Raw genomic sequence first — 23,658 nt, forward strand, 5'->3', positions numbered from 1 at the left:
TTTAGGAAGTGTGTGGGTTTGGGGTTTTGTTTTTAATCATTAAACAAACAATTCTGTAGGGAGCAGCATGTCAGAGGGCTCTTTTTAGGAAAGCAGCCTGGGACAGAGTGGGAAAGCTGCAGGGAGCACTTACAGACAGAGCGAGTGACCGGGAGATACAGGCTAGGGGAATCTGCTTACCCAGCTTGTGTGCAGAGGACCCAGTGCCTTTTAATTCTCTGTTTGTAATTAGAGGTGGAAAAATAAAAGTAAAGGCATTTAGACATTTAATTATCTAACTGTTCCTCTGGATTAGGCAGGCAATGTGCACCGTGATGTCCTCAGTGCTCCTGCAGATGGGAGCTGCAAATCCACGCTCGCATCTGATTACGGGTTCAAATCTGTGGGTGCAGAATTAAAGGCTGGATTCCAACCAATTTTTAAAAGCTGCCTTTCAAGTGGGGAAAGCTGCCCCTGATTTATCTGGGCTGTAAGCTTGCCCAGCATCATTGGCAGGTAACGAGGACCTCAAGCCTGGTATTTGGGGCTAGAGAGAGAGTCAAGGGTACTTTTCCACGTAAAGTGTGTTGGGGAAAGGAATGCCTTGAATTTTGATGATATTGGCCTGGTTCTCAGCTCCTCGGTGGTACGGCAGAGCAGCGCTACTGCATTCCACTTGCCGTGCTGAGGAGCAAGTACGAGCCACGAGTGAGCAGTAAAGGCAAGCGATTAAACAGCAGGGCTGCATTCCTCGTCCCTCCCGCAGAAGGATGGAGAGCGATGCAGCAAATAACAGGAGGGTTGCAGCAGTCCTAGGCAGAAGCTGAGATGTTTAAAAATCTCTTTTCATTTCTCCTTTGGCAGCCCCCCACAAAAGCTGTTTGCATCGCACCAGGTGACCTCTGCAGGCCCATCACCACAGCGGATATTTTCAGTGGTGTGCCTCTTCCAAAGCTGGACCGTGACAATACCCAACAAATCTCTCACCATTTCAGCCACACGTCCTAATCCTTGTTTTGAGCTCTGTGCGGTTAGGAGCAGAAAGTGGGGCTGGTTTTGCACAACTTTCTGGGAAAGCCGGGCAGAGCTGAGAGCTGGCACAGGAGACACAGCTTCTGGGCAGAAAGCTGCAAGGAGCCTCGCTCAGGGGTGTGCAGAGCTCAGTCTTTCCATTCAGAGCTCCAGGCCTGAACGCAAGTCTCGAATGTTGTCTTGCCATGCACTGAGCCACATGTTTGTTATCCTGGGGGGAAACGGCAACAGAGGCACTGGGATGATAAAAGTGCCTCCAACCCAGCCGTGTAGACACTGTCTCATCCTCATAGATGGAGCCGGAGGAAGGTAGGAGCTCTCTGATCAGCCCTGAGACTGCATTCCAGGTTTTTAAGCGTGGGGAAGACCCAGAGGGAAAGTCTGTCCCAGCGCCACATAATTTCCTCATGACTCTCAGCTGCTCCGCTCCCGCTCTTCCCCGCTGGCACTCACCCTAGACAAACGCCGTCAGCTCACCTGCCTCCTTCACCACTGCTGGCACGCCAGGGAGACACGAGCAGAGAGCCAAACAGATAGGATTATCCGTGACGCCAAAAGGAGAGACATGTCTCTCATCCCTCTTCCAGCAGCCAGCCGTTCAGATACAGATGATTGCTCCCTTTGGCAACCTTCCGACGAAGGCCTTGCTGCTGTGGCCATACACAGCACTGCAGCGAACCCTGCCTCGTCCCTGCACCCTGGCTCCACTCCGTGGGAGTCTGGCTTTTGCCCTGTTTACTGTCCCAAGCAGGAGATGAGCACATGGCAGAAGTCCTGCAGCCAAGCTGGGGACGCTGTTCTTCATAAGGTCCATCCCGTTTGGTAACATCCACCTCTTACCTGAGGTCTGAGATGCTGCTGAGGATCCCAAGGTAGCATTTGGCTGCACAAATCAGCAGCAGAAGAGAAATGGACCCACACAACAGCCAACAAAGGCATTTTGCCTGGGGAGCAAACGAGGACTTTCCCAGGACACAGATGTTTCCCATTTCTCTTTCTCCTGTTAGCTCACTTCAGGCAGAGGGGATGGTGTTTTAGGAGCTAGCTCTTTTAAGTTTGACCCTGTTTTTCAGTCCTCAGTAGCTCTGGACAGCCCTTGGAAAGCCTCACCCTGCTATCCAGTATGTGGATAACATTATTCTCTTACAACAATCCTCCTTCAGCGTCCCAGGCAGACACCTCTCGGGGTGCCAGTGGAACTGGGCTTGTGAGCATGGCACTGGCCATTTCCTTGGTAGTAATTATGGCTCTGGTCACACCACTGATTTCAAATCCTCCTTTGACGTACATTGGAGTGGGATGTTTCTTTCTTCTCCCCATTTTCTGATTACTCAAGTTGAACTGAAGAGCCAAGCTTCAGAATTAGTCCCAGTTTCCGAATTACCTTTCAGGCTCGCTGTTCCTACCGTTGGTATTTCACGTTATTCCCATAGATACCGCACCAGGCAAACATACACAGCTCCTGCCCTGAAGAAATCGCGGCACAGACCTGAGGTGTGACAACAAGCAAGCCCTAACAGAGTGGGGATTGGAAGGAATGAGGTAATGAGCAGCTGGTTGGTCATGTCAGGCACGTGCACTGCTCAGTGGGTTTCTGCTGAGAGATTAAATACTTTTTGTTTATTTAATTATTAAACTCAAAAGAATTTCTAGCAACCCTTATGGGACCGGGAAGCACAGGTTTGGTTCAGGTCTATTCCTAGCGTCTGAATTAAAATTGAAAACCCGCTGGTGGGTTATTCTGTGGCTGTAACAGAAGCCGACAGCCTATCCTGTCCCTGTGCATGGTGGAGAGCTGCGGGAAGGGAATGGCACAGACCGAGGGCTTCGTTCCTACCTGTGTGCCGCAGGGGCTGAGCTGGTGTCTGCGCATAACCGAGGCAGCCAGGCCCACGTGCTCTGGCCGGGACTCTCCATCTGCAGCCCTGCTTCTGAAGGTTACTCACAAAGGAAGAGGGAGAAGATTAAAGGGTACTGGTAATGTGCATCCCTGAGCTTCACCAAGGTTAAAAACCCAACATTAATGAAAAAAGGCAGAACCTGCGTGGTCTGTAGAAGAGGCAGGGTGGAGTTTAAGAAACCAAAATATTATCAAATCCTGTTTTGTTGTAAACGTGTTATCAACAGAACCAAAGAAAATGCTGGTGATAAAAGAAATGGTCTGAATGCAGAAATGAGGGTTTTACATAACAAAAAATAAATCAGGTTACTGCACAGGGAAAGAGCACCATTGGACTTTTGAGAGGAAAAGGATACAAGGTGAATACGCTCATGCAATGAAGGATGAGGAAAGGCTGATCTACAGGGTGGCCACATAGCTGGCAATCATTTAGGAACCCTTTGGAAACCTCACCCCACCTGGCAGCAGCATTTTCTGGGCCAAGCAGAAGTGGCTGCATTGCCACCCCAGGATGATCTCCATTGTGACTTATGTAGCAGAAACCCTTGTAACAGGGAAAGGGATTGTGATGCAGATCAGGGTCTCAGGGGACCAAATTTCGAAATTCAAAATTCCCCTCAAAACAATGCACGAGCCACTTCACTCTCCTTTTTAGGTCTTTTTTTAAATGGGAGCATCATTTCTCCCTCCCACATGGCTTATGCAACAGAAGGAACATCACTGACTGGTAGATGCTGCAGAAATGGAGATGGCAGTTACTGCAGGGAAGTGCTTTAAGCTGTAATGTAAAATGTAAATTTTAAGCTTCAGCTTCTAGGCTTTAATGCTCTAGGCTTTATTGCCTAGAAGCTGAAGTCCTTTAAAGCTTTACAGAAATTTTCCTCATTCACTCGTGGCTGGCCCGCCATGCAAGGCAGGTGGAGCGCTCTGCCCTTGGGGGTTACTCTGCTGCTGGATGTTGATGCACGATGCACCGACTTGAGTGCTCACAGATGTTTTTTTTCTTAGCAGATAAAGGATGAAACAACCTGAAGACTTGGGCAGATTTCATGAAGTATTTTCTAGAGCTTCCTATAGGGGAACATAGGACAATGTCTCCCTTGTTGCCTTCGCCAGGGTGATGCCTGGTACACAGAGGTTTTAATTCTCTCGACAGAAAGACGCTGCACAGTAATTAAAGCTGCACATCCCTCTTCTCTGCAGTGTGGAGTGAACAGACATTTCTTGCAGTTAGGGAATCATGAACTTCAGCAGGCACTCCCTTCTCTCCCAGCCCATTGAATACCTGCCAGAAAAGAAACCCATCATGTCTGTAACAGCATGCATCTTTTGTTTGCTGTGATGTTTTTGAGGGGGAACATTAAACTTGCCTGAACAACAAAAAGAAAAAATTAACATCTGGAGAGTCTCAGTTTTAAAATAGCAGGTAACGTGTTTGGCAAAGGACAAATCCATGACAAAGAATTCAATAAAAGTGGGAGATGGGATAACTCATGGGACCAGTACCTTAAACTTCCAACAGAGCTATGAAATGATGCTTACAAATGGTAAATTGAAGAGTATTGCTAAAAATTAATAACGACCATGTCATGCCACCATCCTCCTATTTACATATATATTAAAATGACCGTGACTTTCCCAATTGTGTTTTCTCTCTGGATACATCCTGGGACTCATAAAAATCAAGGATTACATGAAAATATTGGAGAACATTTTTTAAACTGGAAACTTGTGATTTGTGACCATTCACATTTTCTCAGGAAGTCTTCTTCCAAGAGTTGTCCTCGCAACCAGTGCTGGGCATTCACAAAAACACATGCACTGCAGCCACAGAGATGTTGAGGCGATGGCTGGTGTGCCGGCAGATGGTCTCACGCTGGGCAGTGTTTCTCACCTCCTCCCAGAAAATGGCAGTGGGCCAGAATCTGTGGTGCTCTGCAGTGTGTAATTATCAGGGGTGATGCGTATGCCCAGCGCTTGGGAACACTTTGTTTTGCTATTTGCAGGTTAATTTGTGTGGATTGTATTGTGACACAAACGCATATGCTTCCAATGACACCTATTATATTTAATAAAAGCAGAAATTGCCTTGGCATGCCAAAAAATCCAGTATTTTTTCCCCACAATGTACTCTTGCAGTTCTTAACAAACTCATGACCTATGGATACCATGCCCAGCAAATGGAAGTTTAATTCCCAGATTTCTGTTTTATAATTTCTCAGGACAGCTACCTTGGCCTTTTTAGCCATAGATTTTCTGGGATATCCCAAGAAGAAAACAGGTCAGGCTCTTCCATCCAGAAGACGAGCAATTCCTCATTAACTACTATGCAATGGGAGTACTTTTACCAGCCACCCATTTGGCAATTACTTGCTGCTTTCACATGTCAGATAAATTGGCACAGAGCTTGTGTATTTAGGAGCCCTGAAAGTGCCAGGGAGCTTAGGACATGCAATAAATGTTGATGAAGATCTATGGACCGAGTTCACCTTGCTAGAAATTGAGAGATTAATTTGATGGATCCATTTGGCTCCAGGTGCCTACAGCCATCACCACATGCTGAAAAGTGTCAGATCTTACCAGCGCTCACCACGTTGCCCATGCGGTCATCCAACAAGAAACTGATCCGCTGTGCCCTGAGCAAACAAGCTCTGAGCTTCCAGAGGCCATCACCTCGCTCGCTGGGTGAAGGACAGCTCAAATGGAAGAAGTCACGCTCGAGACTGGCTCCTGACTTGCCAAAGGAAAAGGTGAAAGCTGCATTTTTCACTCTCCCCTTTCACTGGTAAAAGAGAAAAACAAATTAAATTGAGCTACAAAAGTATTTCTAAGCTTTGAGAACCATAGGGAAGAGAAGGAACATGTTTTGTCATCTGAAAAATCAAATTAAGTGAAATGCAGAAACCACAAGATTTGTTTACTACAGGAAGCACTTATATTTCCAGACTTGAGAGCAGTTTCTCCTCAATCCTGATTAAAATTACTCATCAAAACATTACACAGAATTAACTTCATTTCATATGGCGAACAATTATGCAGTTTGGGTAGAGTGGAAAGGATCCAGAATGTTATTAGTGTTCAGCAGAGGCATGTGGTAAAATTTCTTCTTTTTTCCTGTCAGAGCTCTATGCCAGTACAGATTTTTACCAAGAAAAGCAAAGGTGAGTGTAGATGAATAGGAGCTGGAAAGACTCAGACTTTAAAACAGCAGTGCAGGAATGAACAGCGGCGAAACCCAGTTTTTCAAAGAAAAGTTTCACATCTTGCTCTTCTATAAACCAGTTGCAGAACAAAACAACTAGAGGAAATTGGTTGTGTGCTGCGTGACACAAATAGCTTTCAAACAGCTTTTTTTTTCCAGTAGCTATCTCAGTTGTTACAGAGCTAGGATTCAATCATGCAAAGATTCACACCCCTTCTTGACTTGAAGAATTAATAGAGGTAGGATACACAACGCCTTAGACATATGTGATGATCACATTTGGAAAAATATATATATATCTCAATTTTGATTAAGCTGATCAGTGTGTTCTCCTCTATCACCTTTTCTGTGCTTAGGGAAATTACAGGATTAGACTCCTCATGATGCCTTTTAGCATTTCTGTGTTAAAGACAGCTTGACGAGCAGCTTACAAAAGAGAGACATAGAAAATAGATCCATTGCAAACTCAGTCGTGGCTGGGACCTAAGTTCTGGTGCAGTTTGTTTTAGTAACACAGCTTGGACTAGTGCAGTACTTAATAAGCAATGTTAATCCACAGTGGATTAACATTTCACCTAAAGTATAATGTTTATTGTCATAAATCCATCACGAAATTACAGCAATTATAAATTAAAATAATGGTCTTCAAGAAAATAAACTTACTGCAGAAGGAAAAAAAATATTTTTCCCTTCTGCTTGGGCACACGGCTGGAAAAGCCTCATGCTGACAAAGCATGTTAAAGATTTCACATAGAACTCTTATCATAGCCAGCCCATGTTTGCACAGCCTTTCAGTCAAAAGGGTTTTACTAAAGGATATTTGAACAAGAAAAGAACCCTTGAATCAGGCAGACACCGTGGATGAAAGATAATTTTGACAAAGCTCATACATGCAAGCTTAAAACAAAAGCATGAAACTCCTCCAGATTTATAGCCAACTTTTTTCCTTTCACAGTGCTGGCTTTCACATACTTTGTGAAAAAATGTTGTCATAACAATAAGGCGTGAATAGGCAAATCCGTGTATTCCCAGTTGTTGTCCCAAGCAAACAAGAAAAACATTTCACACTTCACAATTAATACAATGTCCCTTTGTCCTGACACATGAAAGAGCTATTTGAAACAAATAAACGAAGGGATAACTACATTTTTATTAAAGTCTGGATTTTAGAAAAATATTCAATGTATTTTCACATTTTCTTTTTGAAATTGAAACTTTTCCACCAGTTCCAACTACATAACACCACCAGAAAAGATATCAAAGGGCAATATATTGTATGCTCCAGTCTCCCCTCATCAACAGAAAATGTATTAAGGTAATTAAAAGCCCTGCTTGTAAACCCTGGGGCCTCCTCCCCAGAGTGCTCCAGATGAGTGCTGATGCATTGACGGAAACATTTAAAGACCAGAATCTGTTGCAAGGTGTCAATCTATAAGTAGTTATTGATATGTAGCTCTGTTGACATACTAGTCCCAACAGCCACAGCTTTGGTCTCCTCCTGATGGGCATTCCTGCTGTACCTACCACCCCAACATCACTCTGAGAGCCACCTAGCAAGGTGACTTAGGACTCCACAAGAAGGCATGGCCATGAGAAGCCAGACAAGGCCAAGAAGCAGATCACTTTGAGTGAGTTGGGGCTGCTGCTGATGGTGGTGGTGGTGGCCAGTGCCATGGAAAGACTGCTCCTTTGACCTTGAGGCCTGCTGGATAGCAAGTGGATGGAGCTGAAGATCCCAGAGCTCACCAGGAGACACAGGACTTGACTGGTGTCATGCGTCCTATGGTTTTGTTATTTCTGTGGACATTTATATACAAGTTGTAGTATTCAGTTAATCAATATACACTGTTCCTTTTTAAATACTTTCACCATAGATAAGCCAAACATTGGAAGGTAGATTAAAAGAAAAAGATTCTGCATTTTTCTCCTACCTCTCCCCTTTTTTTGTCTTAGCAAAGGTTATAGTTTTCTATACCCAGGCATAACGTAGCTTAACTGAGTCACAGCCAGTATAGCCAGTTCTTTATTATCACAGACTGTGTACTCTTCTCTGAACTGTGTGTCTTTGCTGATTTTTGCCATTTTAAGTATACAGACTTTCCTCCTAGGCTCACACAGACTTTTACAATAAGGATGGTCTCTGAGTACTGACAAAAAGAGGTCACTCAATTTACTCCTTGTTCTCACTGCCTGCCTCTCTGCCTTACTTTTACTCTTTGCTGTCATGCATTATGCTCTGCAAGCTAGCCAAAACTTGCATTTACAAAACTACACAAGCAGGCAAAATCATTATTGGTAAAAGTTTGGCCTGCCTGTATCAGTCCTAAATTTTTCACCCATTGTTGCTTGCTCAATGCAACCACTTTTTTTCCTGGCATATCACTGCTTCTCTCCTGGTTACTGTCACGCTGAGCCCACCAGGAGCCCAGCCTTCCCCCATGCCCAGGCGCATCCCCAGGAGCAGCACGTAGCTCCGGGACACGCTCCATGCACACTTCTCCTCCAGAAGCCAGCAGGAGCTGCAGGGTTGCTAGAGCTTTGGGGGCTGTAAGACTTTGTTGTGATTCACCAGACATTTACCCTCCCGATTCCCAACACCATTCCACTTTTGCATGGCGTTCAGCTTCCCAGAGCTGGCTTAGGAGGCTGACATTTGCACAGGGAAAAGCATAAACTTGGGGTCTTGAGCCTAGAGCCCATGGTCTGAGACAAAGGCCTTTGCGGGAGGGCTTCGTTTCTGTAAATTGAGCGGGTGCTTGTGAAAGTGTAGGTGTGTCGAGCAGCTCGAGTTAAGGGCTGGAGTCGCTGTAGCTGTTACAATTTGACACTTTCAGCCCTGAATGTTTTATGTCTGATGGCTTTGCCACTTCTCCCCACCGAGAGAGAAAGAGCAGAGCATTCCTAGTTCTCTCCTCGTGCTCCTCACTGCTCAACTTGTGGGCTAACAGGGCTTCCTCCACCATGACCACCACAGCCCCTTGTCCACACTGAGGCAAGGGGTGAGGACGGGGCAGCAGCTGCCGTACCTCGACGTGTTAATTAAGCAAAATGTGGCGATGGCAGCGCAGGCCTCAGGCCTTGCCGCGCAGCAGCCCGGGCCTCTCCGGCAGCGGGGCGAGCGCGCTCAATGAAGACGCTGGGAGTTCTTAAGACATCTTTTGAAAGGGATTAAACAGACCCCACATTGGATTAGAAAGATGATGCCTGACACATTTAGTTTCCGTTACCTTTTGTGTACCCGCTCAGTGCACAGACCTGTACCAAACAGTGCATTGTAATGCAGATTTCCTTGAACCGCTCTGGGATTTCACAGCATCCATAAGACCCTCACAGCAGGAAACCCTATTATTAAGCTATCTGCACATATCATGCGGTAAGCTATGCCTAAGGGCCATCTAGAGGATGCTGAGTTACAAGAAAGCGGAGGGGTCAGGGGTTTGTTGTGAGAAAAAGAAGAACTTTAATCTCAGGGTGCCGGTAGCGGGGTGTGGGGAAGTGCTTCTGCATTCCTCAGTTTTCCCCATCCCTCCACCTACCGAAGTGTATTGTGGAGTAAATTAGAGAAATTCCCACACTGCGATGTCTGATCAGAAAAAAATGGTTTGTTCCCAGAGGAATCACTTCAACTATAAATGACAAAGAATTGATAAGGCTGAGCAGAGCAACCCAATAAAACACTACAACTAAGTACGATTTGGTGAAGATATTTTAATACAGTTCTTTTCTCCAGTGGAGGAAAAAGAAGGCTCATGTGAAGTTTCCAAGAGAAATGTGTGTTTAATAGCTCTCTTGCACTCTCTTGTAGGAAACCGCTCAAAAATCTGAACCCCCTTTTTAAGAGAGGGGCACAGGAAAGAAAGAATCACGCAAATCATTTATCTCATGCATGCTAAGGAGAAGGAACAATTTCTGCCCTCAACTCATGACCACAGAGTTATTTTGAGGGAGGTCTGCTATTTAAGCCATGCCGTTTTTCTTATTTTTACTGGCACTGAAGAGGCAAAAGGTTGTGTGCGGAAGGGAAAGGTTTTGCTGCCTCTGTGAGAAATGCCAGCACACAGCTCCACTGGGGAGAGCCGCGACGACCTGCCACGCAGGCTGCCTCCCTGAACCCAGCCAGCAAGCTGACCAAGCTCGGTCTTCTGCGATAAATAAATCAGTAAATGTGACCATTTCAAATCCCTGAAATCCAAGTCTGCCCACCAGCCCTTTCAAATGTTCTTCCCCAAGCCCCCAGTTCAGAGGAAGCACAGACCTCGTGGCAGATGCTCAAGTGCTTTGCTGCTGCACGTGCCAATGCAAACAAGCCAAGGGGAACTTTCAAAGCCCTCCCTAAAAGTTTCACTTAATACAAACAGGTCCTTCTACACACCTAAAATGTCAAAAAAAAAAAAAAAAAAGACTCTATCCTATTCTTTCTTGCCCTCAATTCAATTTCAAAATCCAAGAAAAGCTGGCAGGCAGCAATGTTAGTTTAGCTGTCATACTCTTAAAAAAATAAGGAGAAAAAATTAAAAACAAAATCAGAAGGGCTCATTTTCTCCACTCAAGCTGCAAAGAGACTTTGCCATAGACAAAGCTTTAAATATAAAAGAGTGGAGAATGCTTTATTCATTTATTCACAGGTATTCATTGCCATCAATTGAATTCAATGAGAAGTTCTTTGTTTGGAATATACCCATCAAAACATCTAGGCAAAATCTGACAAGACAAAAAATCACAAATCTCAGTAGGTTTGTAAGGGACTTTTGTTACATCTTCATTGCAGTTTATTGATCCAACTCCTTTGGAAAACCTTCATATGACCATTCTATATGCCTTCATAGAGGCAGATATGGCTACTTGGCTTTGGAGGCTCTTATTCTACCAAAATCTCAAATTAAAATTAACAAAAAGAAGTGCAGTCTACTAGATAAATATAAATCCTGAAATAAGCTGCATTTTGTGTGATAAGAAGAAAAGCATGTTGTTTCTGATACTTCTTTTGTTCTCCTTAGTAAGTTGCTAATGAAAAATATAAAGGTGGAAGGTACAGAAGGAAAAGAAACTAATTTCTCCTGAACCAAAGGGTGAGCAGAGAACAGCAGACAGGTATTACTACATCTAAAACTGCATGATCTAGACCTTTACTGGAAGGGGATTTAGCCACTGCAGTTAAGTTATGCTGCCTTACTATAGCATAATAAAGTTTATGAAGTTTCCTTGATAGTAAACTACCATGCATTCATTTTATAATTGTTAGTAACATAGATCCCATTTAAAGATTTTCCTTTGATGTGTGTTTTTCTTTTCTTTCTTTCTTTTTTTTTTTTTTCTTTCTGGGTGACTGATCTTTATGAATTACCCTCCAGTAACATTGTCCTCAAAATGTGGATTTTGTTTTTTAGACCATAGTACGTTGCAAATTAGCCCAGTGGAATTCACAAGGGGCTTATAGGAGGTGTCAGAAAAGAGAGCTATTGTATCTCAGATGATTTATGATCATCTTTAAGACTCCACCTTGCTTGGACTTTGCTCAGGGTAACCAGTTATTTTCAGCTGTAGCAGTGAATCAGACAGGGATGTTAGCAGAAACCAAAAAACTAGGGTTGAAATCTAACCTCACGTGGTATATTTTTCTGCCCACGAAATCAGATCGTGTAATGTGCATATGTGAAGGCTAATTTTACTTGTAATTGATTTGCAGGTACAGCAACACCACCTGGGACTGACAATAAGTAGATAGTTTTTAAAGATAATAAACCTTGTCCAAAGCAGACACTGCCAAGAGATACTGGTGGTAGCATTTCATTCCATTGAAAGGCTCGGTAGGATGGACAAATTAACCATGCAATAATACTGTCTGAACCCTATGCCACTTCTTCCACCAGTACCCACAAGATCTTTCCCAAATGCAATAATAATATTCCACCTGCAACTTGCCTGAAAGACCATTTGGGAGCCTAAAAGCAAAGGTAGGTCGAGGACTCGGCAAGTGGATCCTAACTCCCAGGGGAAGTCAGTGACACCACATTTCCCTTCCTGTATTTAGATGAATGGGGGGATTCAGCTAAATCTCCTCTATAAGAAGTTTCTTCAACATCTCTGTAAGAGGTTTCCTCTGACAAACTTGCTATCGGGGAGCCCTTTGTTTTGCAGACCCTGGAGTTGTGCTGGCAGTCCACGCTCCACGGAGCCGTGGAGCCGTGCCATGAGAAAGCCGGGGAGAGAGGTAAAATGAACAATGTCTGCCTGGGAGAAAGTCCAAGATTTATTTCTGACACTGGCCAAAAGGCAGGAAGAAAACTGTTGCTGTTGCCCAACTGGGCAGCACTGTGGTGAGGCTGAGGACTTTTGCCTTCGGAGTGTACCAAAATAAGGAAACCACAACGTGCAACACAAACTCCAGTTTACTTCTTCAGTGATATGCACAAGTACTGGTCAGATCATAAAGTTTATTCTGTTTTCTCAAAAACACACTGACTTCTACCTGAACCCTATTCTTTTTCAAATCCAAGCAATACAGTGGGAGAACCAAGGGTGTCTGAATGGACTGAGTCCTAGGCAAGCTCTCTCAGACAAATGGTTCAAAGGAGAATTTATTCTTTTTCTCTAACTACAGCCCCATAGAATACATAGAACATAAACATTCAAATTAGAGAAAAAATTTAAACGCTCCATGCATTAGAAAGGAAAGTAAGGAAAGTTTGCTTATTGCCACGCTTTTCCTTTTAGGCACCTTGGGTGGAAGAAATACAAAGAAAGCTTTAGCCCAAATGGACTCTCAAGTTCACAGAATATGTCATATTTATGTTACTATTTTAGGGCTTCTTTTTTCCTTTTTTTTTTTTTTCCCTTTTTCTTTTTTTAATAAATTGCCCTGTGGGAAAAGCTGGCTGCAAGTCAACACCACAGAAACCTAATTTTAACTCCAATGAATACAACTATTTACAAGGCCCCCTTTCTGCAAAGGAAAAACCCTGCCATTCCTGGCAGTTTTGATGTGATACGGACACATATTTCTAAGACATTCAAATGGACTGGCTTAAAAAATACTGTTTTTTTACTCATGCATCTTTAATGCTCAAACTGTTCTTGGCAGTTCCCAGTCAGAAGTACTGTCATTCAAAATAAGAGAATGACAGACATTAATATGGAAACATTCAAGCTTTTAACTGAGCCGGAACAATAATTATGCCATCCGATTTTATTTTGAAGAGTATTGACCTCGGTCTCCGCTAGCACACAAGAACCAAAAGACAAAGATATAAAAAGGTGTTAAAGGAAAGAAACACAGAAGTTTTTTGACCACAGCACATTGCACAGCATCATAACCCGCGTTTGAAACTAAAAATATCACTGGGCGGGTATCGGGGGGATTCATGTTATGACACAACAGTGAATCAAGTCTTTACTACAGGAAACACTAATGCTCTGAAAACACTGTGCTAACACATCAAGGAAACAGCCATCCAAAGGGGAATTTAACATTGTACAACCTACACCACACTTTCCCTAAATATAAATAAATTACATGAACATATGCTGTGTATGCTGCTCCCAGATGCTAGAAGTGCAAAGACCAATAATGAAAACCAACGCCGGCAGTGAAAGTCTGTCATTAAACACAACACTCGGGGAGTGTGGGGGGGAACAGCTTTTAATGAAACAGGTCACGACAGTCTGAAGGAAGCTGACAGCAACAGGGAACACTGGGGCTGACGTCTCCAAGTCTTCTCAGCACAAAACCATGGATAAAAATAGCAGCCATAACCCCTCAGACAATGAAGTTGTGTTTTATTACACCTATAAAAACACGTGTTTTTTTTTTTTTTTTTTTTTTTTCTGAGATAATAAACAGATGGTTGTATTAGGCTCAGAAGCAAATGGAAATGGACTATTTAGTACTGACATTAGATTATTATTAAAAATTAATAGTAAGCGTGGATGTTTGTATGGACGTTTGGCCAGTGCTGTCCCAGCAAAGGATGCACAGCCCTGCCTGCTCCTTCCTTCCAAACAGGAGGAGGGAAAGAAGGGGACAGGGGAGCTCAACCTGCAAAAGCAGAAGAGGAAAAATACCCCCAAAACCAGAAGGCTGATTTAAATTTGACTTTGATTATCCTATTTATGGAGATGATCTCCAGCTACACTTGCCTGTTCATGCAGTCCATGAGGTGATGTCTCTGCTTACCACCTGCTTGTCTGCAGTCCAAGCCTGAATGACAGCTAGTGTTTTTTTAGCTAGTGCCAAGGGAGAAAAGAGGCTTTCCACTAGCCTGAATTAGGCATTTGCAAACATCCTGCAATGTTTGTGGTCCTAGTGACTGATAGTCACCTTACAAACCACAGGGATAAACCTGCGAGGTAAACCAAATGGATTTTTTTCCTCTGTGTGTGCATCTGCATGTGAGTGCACATTTACCAATGCAACAGAAATCTCTGTGAAAATCTTTATTATGTTTCCAAGTTGCAGCACACACTAATTTGTCAGGATTTGGAACCTGATTCAGGCACTAGTCTTGTCTAGACGAGACTATCGTAATTCTCTGACAAATGGCATTTTTTTTCCAGCTGCTTAAACAGCCTTCATGGAAGTCCTGTCTCCCCATGCTTGCCTGCATCCAGGACAAACTTGAAAACACTTCTGTCCCTCTCCCTTTTCTTCACTGTGTAATCTCCTCATTTATAGACAGACACTTGAAATTGCCACACAGCATAGATCCACAAGTAAATCATCAGGAGCCCTGGTACTGAAATCCTTGTGCCTGTGCTTAGCCTCTAGGAAATAAGCAGTGTCGTTTCCCTTCAGGATGCTATTCACATGCTTCAGAACATGATGAAGCATTTGCAGAGTCAGGACCAGGATGGATACCTCATGCACACTCTTCTGTACACACACACACACACACAAAAGAAATTTCTGACCTGTTATTAATGCGGTTATATTCCAGGCAGCAGCATCATAGCGCAGCCACTGCCAGGTTTTCACAGATTGTCCTATCTAGGCAGCTTCTCAGGAGTCTGATTCATGTTCTCACCACTTAGCAATTCAAAGGCATTCTTCGATTTGATATCCAGCTCCAGTGAAACCTTCTCTAAACTTGTGATTTTCTTTGAAGAAGTCTCTATATAATTGGCCTAGAAGGAGCTTCCTGACTACTGTATGAGACAGCAAACTTTTAAAGCCAACATTTCTGGCTGAAATCTACATTGCAGCAAAGCCGGAAGGGAAAATCTCTACAGATACCCAGCATGGTTCCTATACACTAGAAATTGTCTTTATTTATTTATTAAATATCATTAAGGCGAGGGCATCTGGCCCCTTGCAAAAACACTGCTCTGGTCCCATCACAGTTGTAATTAATGTGGCATCTTCATTTGGGAAGGAAGGGCATAAGCCCTGAAAGTGGTCAGAAGGCAGTTGTGTACGTCCTTTTTGTGCTGCTAAAAGGAGGTGCACAGAAAAAAAAAAAAAAAAAGAGAGTTTTAACATCTGCTGGCCTGTGCCAGCTTCTTTTTCTTTCTGCCCCTCTGGTCCATGTTTGGACACTTCCATTCTGCTCTCGGTGCCTGGATATCTTGGCAAATTTCCTGAGATACGCAGTTAACTATTTTCTGGGAAGGAGGATGGTAATTGGGGGGATATTCTGCTTTTGATGTGCAGGGCAATTAAATCCTCAATGAATGGAGGAGAAAATGAAGCATTCGGTGTCACTTGAAAGAAAAGATGTGTAGTGCCATTCCTACACACCAGTGTGAAATACAGAGGGGCACAAGGGCAGAACAGAGCTCTTTATGTTACAGCCGGAGCTGCCTGCAGATGTAACAGCACAACAGCCCATTCAGAAGGGAGACTATACAATAGGTCATGAGAAAAACCTGTTGCTCCTGATTAAGTTTGCAAATACTGTATCTGTAGGGATTCGGAGACGTGGCTGTGCCAGATGAAAGGTCCCAACTGGAATTAGAGCGAGCAGCAGTGCTACGTCGCCATCCAGTCTGATTAAACGGGTATTCACCAAATCACTCTGTTATTGCCTTGTACAAATTACCTAGATACCAATTATTAGATACCAGTTATTTTGCCTAACTTTAAAGTAGTTATAACTACTAGTAGTTAATAACACACTCTGAAGCAATTAGTTCCATTAATTAAAAGAACATACTCTAATATTCACTTCTTTCATCCAATCATAAATATTTTCAAGAAGAAAGCAAACTGCCTCTGGGATTCATTCCACCTTCAAAAGCTCTAATATAAAGAATTAGAGGAATGTCAGCAGATCATGATTCTTTCTTAAATGTCACAGAGGTTTACTAAATAGAGTTTAAGTACTACATAGAGGCAACTTCCTTATTAAACAGAGAGAAAATTGGGAAAAATCACAGCATTATTGGTCAGTTTTTGCAACGTGGGCTTTAAATAGCTTCTCAAGCCACATACGTATGGCATTGAAGGATAGATGAGGGCCTTTGTATAATGGCTAAAGTATAAAAATCAGCATTATTCTACCTGCAAACCCAAGAGGACAAATTCAGGCATAGGCTAGGCAGAGTCTTTGGTAGGAAAAGTATGAGTGGTGAGGAGGCCTGGCTTTTCTGATTTGAGCTCAGTGAAAAAGAAGAAATTAAAACAAAAAAAAAAGTGAGAAAAAAAAAAGTGTCTGATTGAGGGGGGCAAATCCCATTAATTCCCAGACACTGCATGCTTACACAAATCTGGCTCTTAGCCATTGAGACTGCACAAGTATGACCATAACTCAGTATAAGATCAGGCTGAAACTCAGATATACATCGTCCCAGGTACCCACACATAAAGAGCTACCTGAACTTGCCTGTGTAATAGGGGTGTCACAAAATGCATGATATTGTAGCTATTCTTCCTAAAATGCTTCTCCATCTCTAACGAAGATGGCATTTCCCACTGAACAACTTGCACTGTGTCTAGCTGACTTGCACTTTTTAAACTGCCTCCATCTTCAGTTGTTGGATTTAAAAGGCCTCTGAACCTATTTACAAGCCACATCAGAAAACAGGCTGCGACTGTCATGTCACCACACTGAAACCAGAGGATGGTCAGCTGCTGCACAGGGACAGAAGGAAGTCAGCTACATACAAAATACCTCCGGGAATCAGCTTCATAACACAGTGACTGTGAAGAAACCGGGATATGATAGCTGTGGAGGACAACGAGAGCTGAGCCATAACGTGAGAGATGCAAGGCACGCACAGGAAATACCACAGCTACGGCAGTTTCTGCTCTTGCTGCAGAATGCTTTTCATTTGGGGCCTGATGCTCGGCCTGTCGAAACCAGTGGGAGATCTGTCACTGGCTGGAGTGGCAGCAAGGGGAGAGTCAAGAGCACCAGACGCAAGAAGTGGCTTTGTGTCAACATGAAGCAAAACTGCTAATGCAGAAAGAGGCAATTTACTTACCAAAAGAAAAAAAAAATGTTATTTGTTCAATTCTATAAGGATTTCAGAACTTAGGCTTTTAAATGTACATTAGCACTCTTACACCACCAAGTATTTACTTTTCCTGTCTAACTCATTTTCTTCATTATTGAAGATCCCCAGAGTCTTACCTAGATCCAAGTGGGTTTATACTTTAACTCTCAACATACCATTTTAAAACAGTTTTAAAAAGCCTCTCCTGCTCTCCACTGCTTATATATCAGACCCAGGGTCATGACTAAATGTCTGTCCATAATGACATGAAAAAGATTGCTTCAGAAAGACAACTTTATTACTGTTTTCTTATATACGAATTAGAATAAAATCCCTCGCTTTATTTTGCTACAATGAATCACAAATCTTTAAGAATGTCTTGGGAAAAGGACCATTTGCTTTGTTGTTTTTCTTATGTAGCTGAGGTGTTTTCAGATGAAAGCAATCAAGTGTTATTTGCCAAAGCAGTTGCATTGAAACTCTTTGTAGTGACTGCCTTTCTGGAGGAATTACATTATAAATTAAAGCCAATGCAATTTGGCTACTTTTATGCCTATGCTATTGCATAACAGAAATGCAACGTTCAAAAATCTCATATACGAACCATGTATTTATGGAAAACATACTGTCTATGATAACTGTGCCCAGAAAAATCACTGCAAACCAACTATTCTGCAATGTATTCTCCTCATATTTCCTTCCTTCCCTTAAGTCGATCAGAAGTGGCTCAATATTTGATGAACAGAAAACACAGATTACACAATCAACTTGCTATTCTGGATAATATTTTATCCATCAATCTGTTTAAAAACAGCAGAAAAGAAATTATAATGACCTCATTTTCTACATCCAAAGTGACAAGCTTTTTGGCCTATGCCCTGCAGCCTACCTAAATTTTTCCTCTCAAGTATTGCCAAGGAGGTATTCATACTTTTCCAAAAAGCACATCTTGGGCTTCTGGTTATACAGTTTCACACACTGGTTAAATAAAATTAGAAATCCAGCCTAAAAGAAATTAAACATGTCACAGACATCTAGACACGCTATTCCATTACAGAGATTATTTGGAAGTGCTACAATTTGATGCTATGGTTTCCTTAATTTAATTTAAAATTACCTCAAGAATGTTAATCATCTCCCAGCAGTAAATCCCCCATGTGCCAAGCGTATTTCGTAGTACCTACAACTCTTTGTCCACGCTGATTGGGATCTCCAGGGGATTAGGTGGTCTACCTACAGAAAGGCCAAAGAGAGATGATTATTCAAAACGGCCTTTGAAAATCAGACTGCCTCATAATCCATCATAACCACTAGTCTTCAGTGGGAATCAATAGCAAAGATCTGTCAAGTATATATTTGGCATAATTTGCTAGTTTACCAGAACATAGGTGTTATAGTTATTGGCTCAGAGTACTGCCTGAGGGCTACAACTGAGCCTGCACTCCCAAAGTGCTGCATGAACCTCTGGTAAATGATAGTCCCTGGCCTCCAGGAAGCTGGATCACCTCCTGCTACAGATACAGACTGGTACCAGCAAGGTACCCTACACCACTCTGAAGCAGCCATCCTCCTAAACTGCTGCTGAAGGTCACAGCTTTCTGAAGTAGGACACTTCACAGGGCCTGGTCATACAGTTACTGCACTTCAGCTGAGGCATCACAACTCTCTCCATGCATGCTTTTAGCCCAGTGCAAAGGCAAGTAATGACAATTAGCAAAACACAGTGTCACTGTGGATTATGCGAAGATGAATTGCATCACTTTTGCAGAAGGTTAGGAGAACACACAAGGTCTGTTCCAAATCTCTGTTGACACAGGGAAATCTGATTGTGTGTCTGAGCTCCAATTCCCCCGTTGGCCAACACGTAAGGTTTATGAACATGGAGTTCTCTCCTACACATCTGTCATGCATCTGAGGTGTGACAAACAGAAATACAATGATAGTAAATGCTCTAACCATGGAGTCTCACATAAGGTTAACAAGAAATAAGTTCGGGCTTGGCTGCATGGACTCAGGCTGCCAAGCAACTTGAATTTTCAGAGTAAAAACACTTGTACAAGCAATGGGTGCAAGCACTGAGTCTGACTTCAGAGGTTACCATGAGGGAAATGAGGAGGAGAAAATGAAAGTCAAATTTCTTGTTCTTTTACCAGGGAAAAGAGGCCAGGAGTGGACAGCGTGGCGTGCCTTTGCCAACAGCAATGAACTCCAGAACTCCCAATAGAAGTGTTCTGCGAGTCCTATGATCTCAAACAGAAAGAGGCAGTAGAAGAATATCATTCTTTTCACACATATCCCACAGAAAAAAAAATAAATAAAAATATGAAGGAAAAGAAGGGAAGCATGCTTGCACTGCAGAGCAAAGCACTCTGGTGCTCTGTGTTTAATTTGGAAGACAAAACGGCGTGCCAAATAGGGGTGGGATCATTTGTAGAACACGGGAATAAGTTGTTTCTCCAGCAGAAGGGATTTTTAAGAGGAACCATTCTGGGTTTGGAGAAATGCCTCCATGCTTCTGTGGCAGCTGAACAGTCCAGAAGGAGGAGCGGATAATGGCAGTCACTAGTGCAGAGCGAAGTGCAGGGCTGGAGACAAAGCTGACTGGCTTGGATACTGAGCACGAATGTCATACTCCAGCAGGAAAAGCAGCATTAAAGTCAGAGAAAAGGCAATCCAGCTTACAAATGTTTGGTGAAGGAATGTCAGAAAGAGAACTATTTAATGGAAAAAGCAGCTTGGAGGAGTTAGATAATCCTGCTGAACAGGAGGATGTTGACAGCATGGTTTGAATGGGCAGAAGGGCCCTTCCCTGAGGAAGATGGCTGACAGCTAACTCACTGACATGACCGGGACAAGAAGTGGTTCAGATCCAGCTGAACACCACAGAACAGCAGGAATATGGTGGAGACACCGCAGCCACAGAGCTGTGCTGGGGGGCAGGAGGCCATGAGCCAAGACAGGCTGATCACAGGGACTTGGAGCACCATGAATTAAACAGGCGGGATGCGGACAAAGGAAACAGGAGGCATCCCCGAGACTGCCACAGCCTTGTAGGAAGATGTGGTTCTGCTCGAGAAAAGGGTCTCCATCACAGCTACAGGCTGAGGAGAGCAGCGCAAACCACCCTGCCACACACGGGCCTCATGGTGTTGTTCCTACATGTCTCAGAGGGTGGTTCCGGGCCTCACGCTGAACAAACAAAACAGTAAAGCCATTCAGTTTTTGGAATCGGCCATAATCCATCAAATGCCACGAGAGGCAAGGTGAGAGAGCAGCTGTACATACAGGCCCAGCTTTTATTTGGAGGAACGCTGCAGTAATCTCAGCAGCTCAAGGAGCTGAGATCACGATGCGGATACAGCTCCCAGGCCTGAGGTGAGCCAGGGGACTGACCGGCTGGTCAAGCAGAAGGGGAGCAGAAAGCAGGCGTGCACGGGGCTGACAGCGGGACAAGCCCGTGCGGTTCTCTGAAATCCCAGCCCAGGCTGAGGAAAAACCCGTTTGTTTGGCCTGAGAGCATTTCATCCACCAGCAAAGGGTAACAACCCGAATGGCAGCGAGGCGTGAGTCACGGGGCAGCTCAAAACCAGACACGGCTTTTGTGACTCCCCACGCAAAGTGCTGAGTTCAGCTCTGGGGCCTGCAGAGCAAGAAGGACACGGACCTGTTGGGGCAGGTCTGGAGAAGTCCATAAGGATGACCAGAGGGCTGGAGCACCTCTCCTACACAGACAGGCTAAGAGCTGGGGTTGTTCAGCCTGGAGAAGAGAAAGCTCTGAGAAGACCTTACAGAGAGAGGGCTGCCAGTGCCTAAAGGGGCCTACAGGAGAGCTGGGGAGGGACTCTGTGTCAGGGAGTGCTGTGATAGGACAAGGAGCAGTGGTTTTAAACTCAAAGAGGGGAAATTTAGATTAGACATTGGGAAGAAATTCTTCACCGCTTCCAAAAATCAATTTACAGCCCGGTTTAAGTGTGCGCACCCCCCATCTTGGCTTGTAAGGTCCTGGAAATGAAAATAAGGCCCAGTTACACAGCACAAAATGGACCATGTTTAAACTACACAAGATGGATATTTTAATAGAAAACATCATGCAAGGATGAGGAAAGCACAGCACGCTGTCTGAACTCCTCCTACAGCATATAGACTCCTGGCATTTCTGGAAATATGCATAATTGCACACAATGCCTGAAAATGGCCCCTAGCTTGTTGTGCACTGTGGTTGTGCCTCACCTACAGGCACAAACCTTGCTGGCTTTCAGCTATCCAGCAGGGTAGAACTACAGCATCGCCGAACTGGCTCGTGTTCATTCCTTCTGACCTCACAGCGAGAATAAATACATTGAACATCAAGAGGAGTCCAGGTATTAGTCTAAGCAGAGTCTATATAATTACTAAAAATAGATGCTATGGAAAATCCCTGTGCTTTAAGCATAGCAGCTTTGGGCCAAATTCCAGAGGCTGTTACAACTGACAATGTTCACATTTGTTAAGCAGCATTGCAGGCCACATCTAGCCTACTGGGGACTCTAAAAATGTATGTTTTACTAATGAATTTTATGCTACCTGTGCCAAATCAGCTAGTTTATTTGGGCACATTCATGTAAATTGGACATTGACTTGGAGCAGAAATAAAATTCTTCAACTTTACAGCGCTGTGGAATAAAGGGGATGTGTGCTCTGGGTCGAGGAGAACATTTGGCACATTGTCTGAGGGTCCTGAATGCTTTGAGGAGGGTGTATTACAGCTTGGTTAGAGGCTCTGGTGTTTTGGAATGGTCTTTTTTTTTTTTTTTTGGATAAAATATTCCCCCACAATATTTCCTATCAATCTGGAAAAAAATAGGGTAAGTAGTAGAAAATCATTTACGCTCACAAGCAAACATGTTTGGAGTCTGATGTTGGGTTATATCAATCAAGAGAGCAGGAGGGAAAGGGCTGGTGCTGCACTTGACACTGGCTGTGTCCCAGCTGCTTGCCATCTGCACCCCTCTCTAACGAAGCATCTTCCTCTCCACGACACGCAAATTCCTGTAGCTTGCCATTAAACAAACCAGGGAAGCTCATTGCTCATCTTACCTGCATAAGAGACAGGAAAATCCAGTAGTTCTTGGGTGAGTGGGGATTAGCAGACACAACATCTGTGCTTACAGCATTGCTCCATTCCCTCCTAGCGACCTGAGCAATTAAGCAGAGAGAAAATAGAAGTAGCATTACTTTGTGGGAGGAGTCAGCATTTCCAAGTGAAAACTTGTTTCTTAGGCACAGCGCAAGCAGGGAAGAAAATCTCATTTCATACAGTTCGTCACTGTCCTTTGATGAAGTCTTAGTTTTCCACATTTCCCCCCTCTTTGCCTCGCCTTCCCTCTTTCCCCCCATCTCCTCTCACAATTCCCAGCCTGTGTTTCGGACAACAATGCCACAGATGAAAGGCCATTATGCAGATTCATGAATACATAATTCAAAATCGAGCCACCACAACAGTTGCTCTTACTTTTTAACCCCATTGTCGGCCAAGCGGCGATGTTCAGCTGCGACAGCAGCCGAGGGAAATGCGACACACGCAGGTTTTCCCACAGCCTTTCGCCCCTGCTGCAGGCTAATCCCATTGAGAGCATTGATGCCCGCAGCACAATGCAGCATCCCTGCCGCGGCCAGGGACCGGCCACAGCCCCGCCGCCCCGTGCCAGTGGATGCCCCGCTGCAGTTTTGGTCTGGGTTTTGGGGAATAAGGACAAACCTCTTGGGCTGCAGCGGTCCCAACCTGGCGTTAGATGAGGAAGCTGCTGTATTAGCTTGAATGTGAGATACGTTATTATTGTTATAATATTATTGTTATAATTAACAGCTATATTAAGGTAGTGTTTGCTCTAAAATGAAATACAAAAAAAAAAAAAAAAAAAAAAAAAAGCTATTATATTCTCATCCCACTGCTCATACCATTTTATTGCCACCTGCTCGTTTCCTTCTGCCTTTTTAGGCTAAATTTTAGCCAAGGAACAGGGCTTCAGGGGCACACCTGCAGGTCTCACAGCTTGCAGGACAAAGGCTGTGTTTTGTCCCCCGTGACACGTGGTTCAGGTAGACCTACGGGCAGCACGCTCGCACTTGGCATTAG

The 23,658-nt window shown here is 43.8% G+C and overlaps 1 long non-coding RNA gene across 2 annotated transcripts; it reads right to left on the bottom strand.

The window, feature by feature from the left end:
- Positions 1 to 3,572: 3,572 nt before the first annotated feature.
- Positions 3,573 to 23,203, bottom strand: LOC113843950 (uncharacterized). Of its 2 annotated transcripts, XR_011810170.1 has the most exons (4): positions 22,620 to 23,203; positions 18,661 to 18,776; positions 5,492 to 5,693; positions 3,573 to 4,196 (listed from the first exon to the last, which is right to left on the bottom strand). It is a non-coding gene; the product is annotated as an uncharacterized lncRNA (long non-coding RNA). The 2 variants fall into 2 exon arrangements; XR_003497914.3 differs by lacking the exon at positions 3,573 to 4,196 and having other exon boundaries at positions 4,411 to 5,693.
- Positions 23,204 to 23,658: the final 455 nt, after the last annotated feature.

This window comes from Anas platyrhynchos, chromosome 6 (assembly GCF_047663525.1).
Source record: "Anas platyrhynchos isolate ZD024472 breed Pekin duck chromosome 6, IASCAAS_PekinDuck_T2T, whole genome shotgun sequence".
Taxonomy (NCBI): Eukaryota; Metazoa; Chordata; class Aves; order Anseriformes; family Anatidae; genus Anas; species Anas platyrhynchos.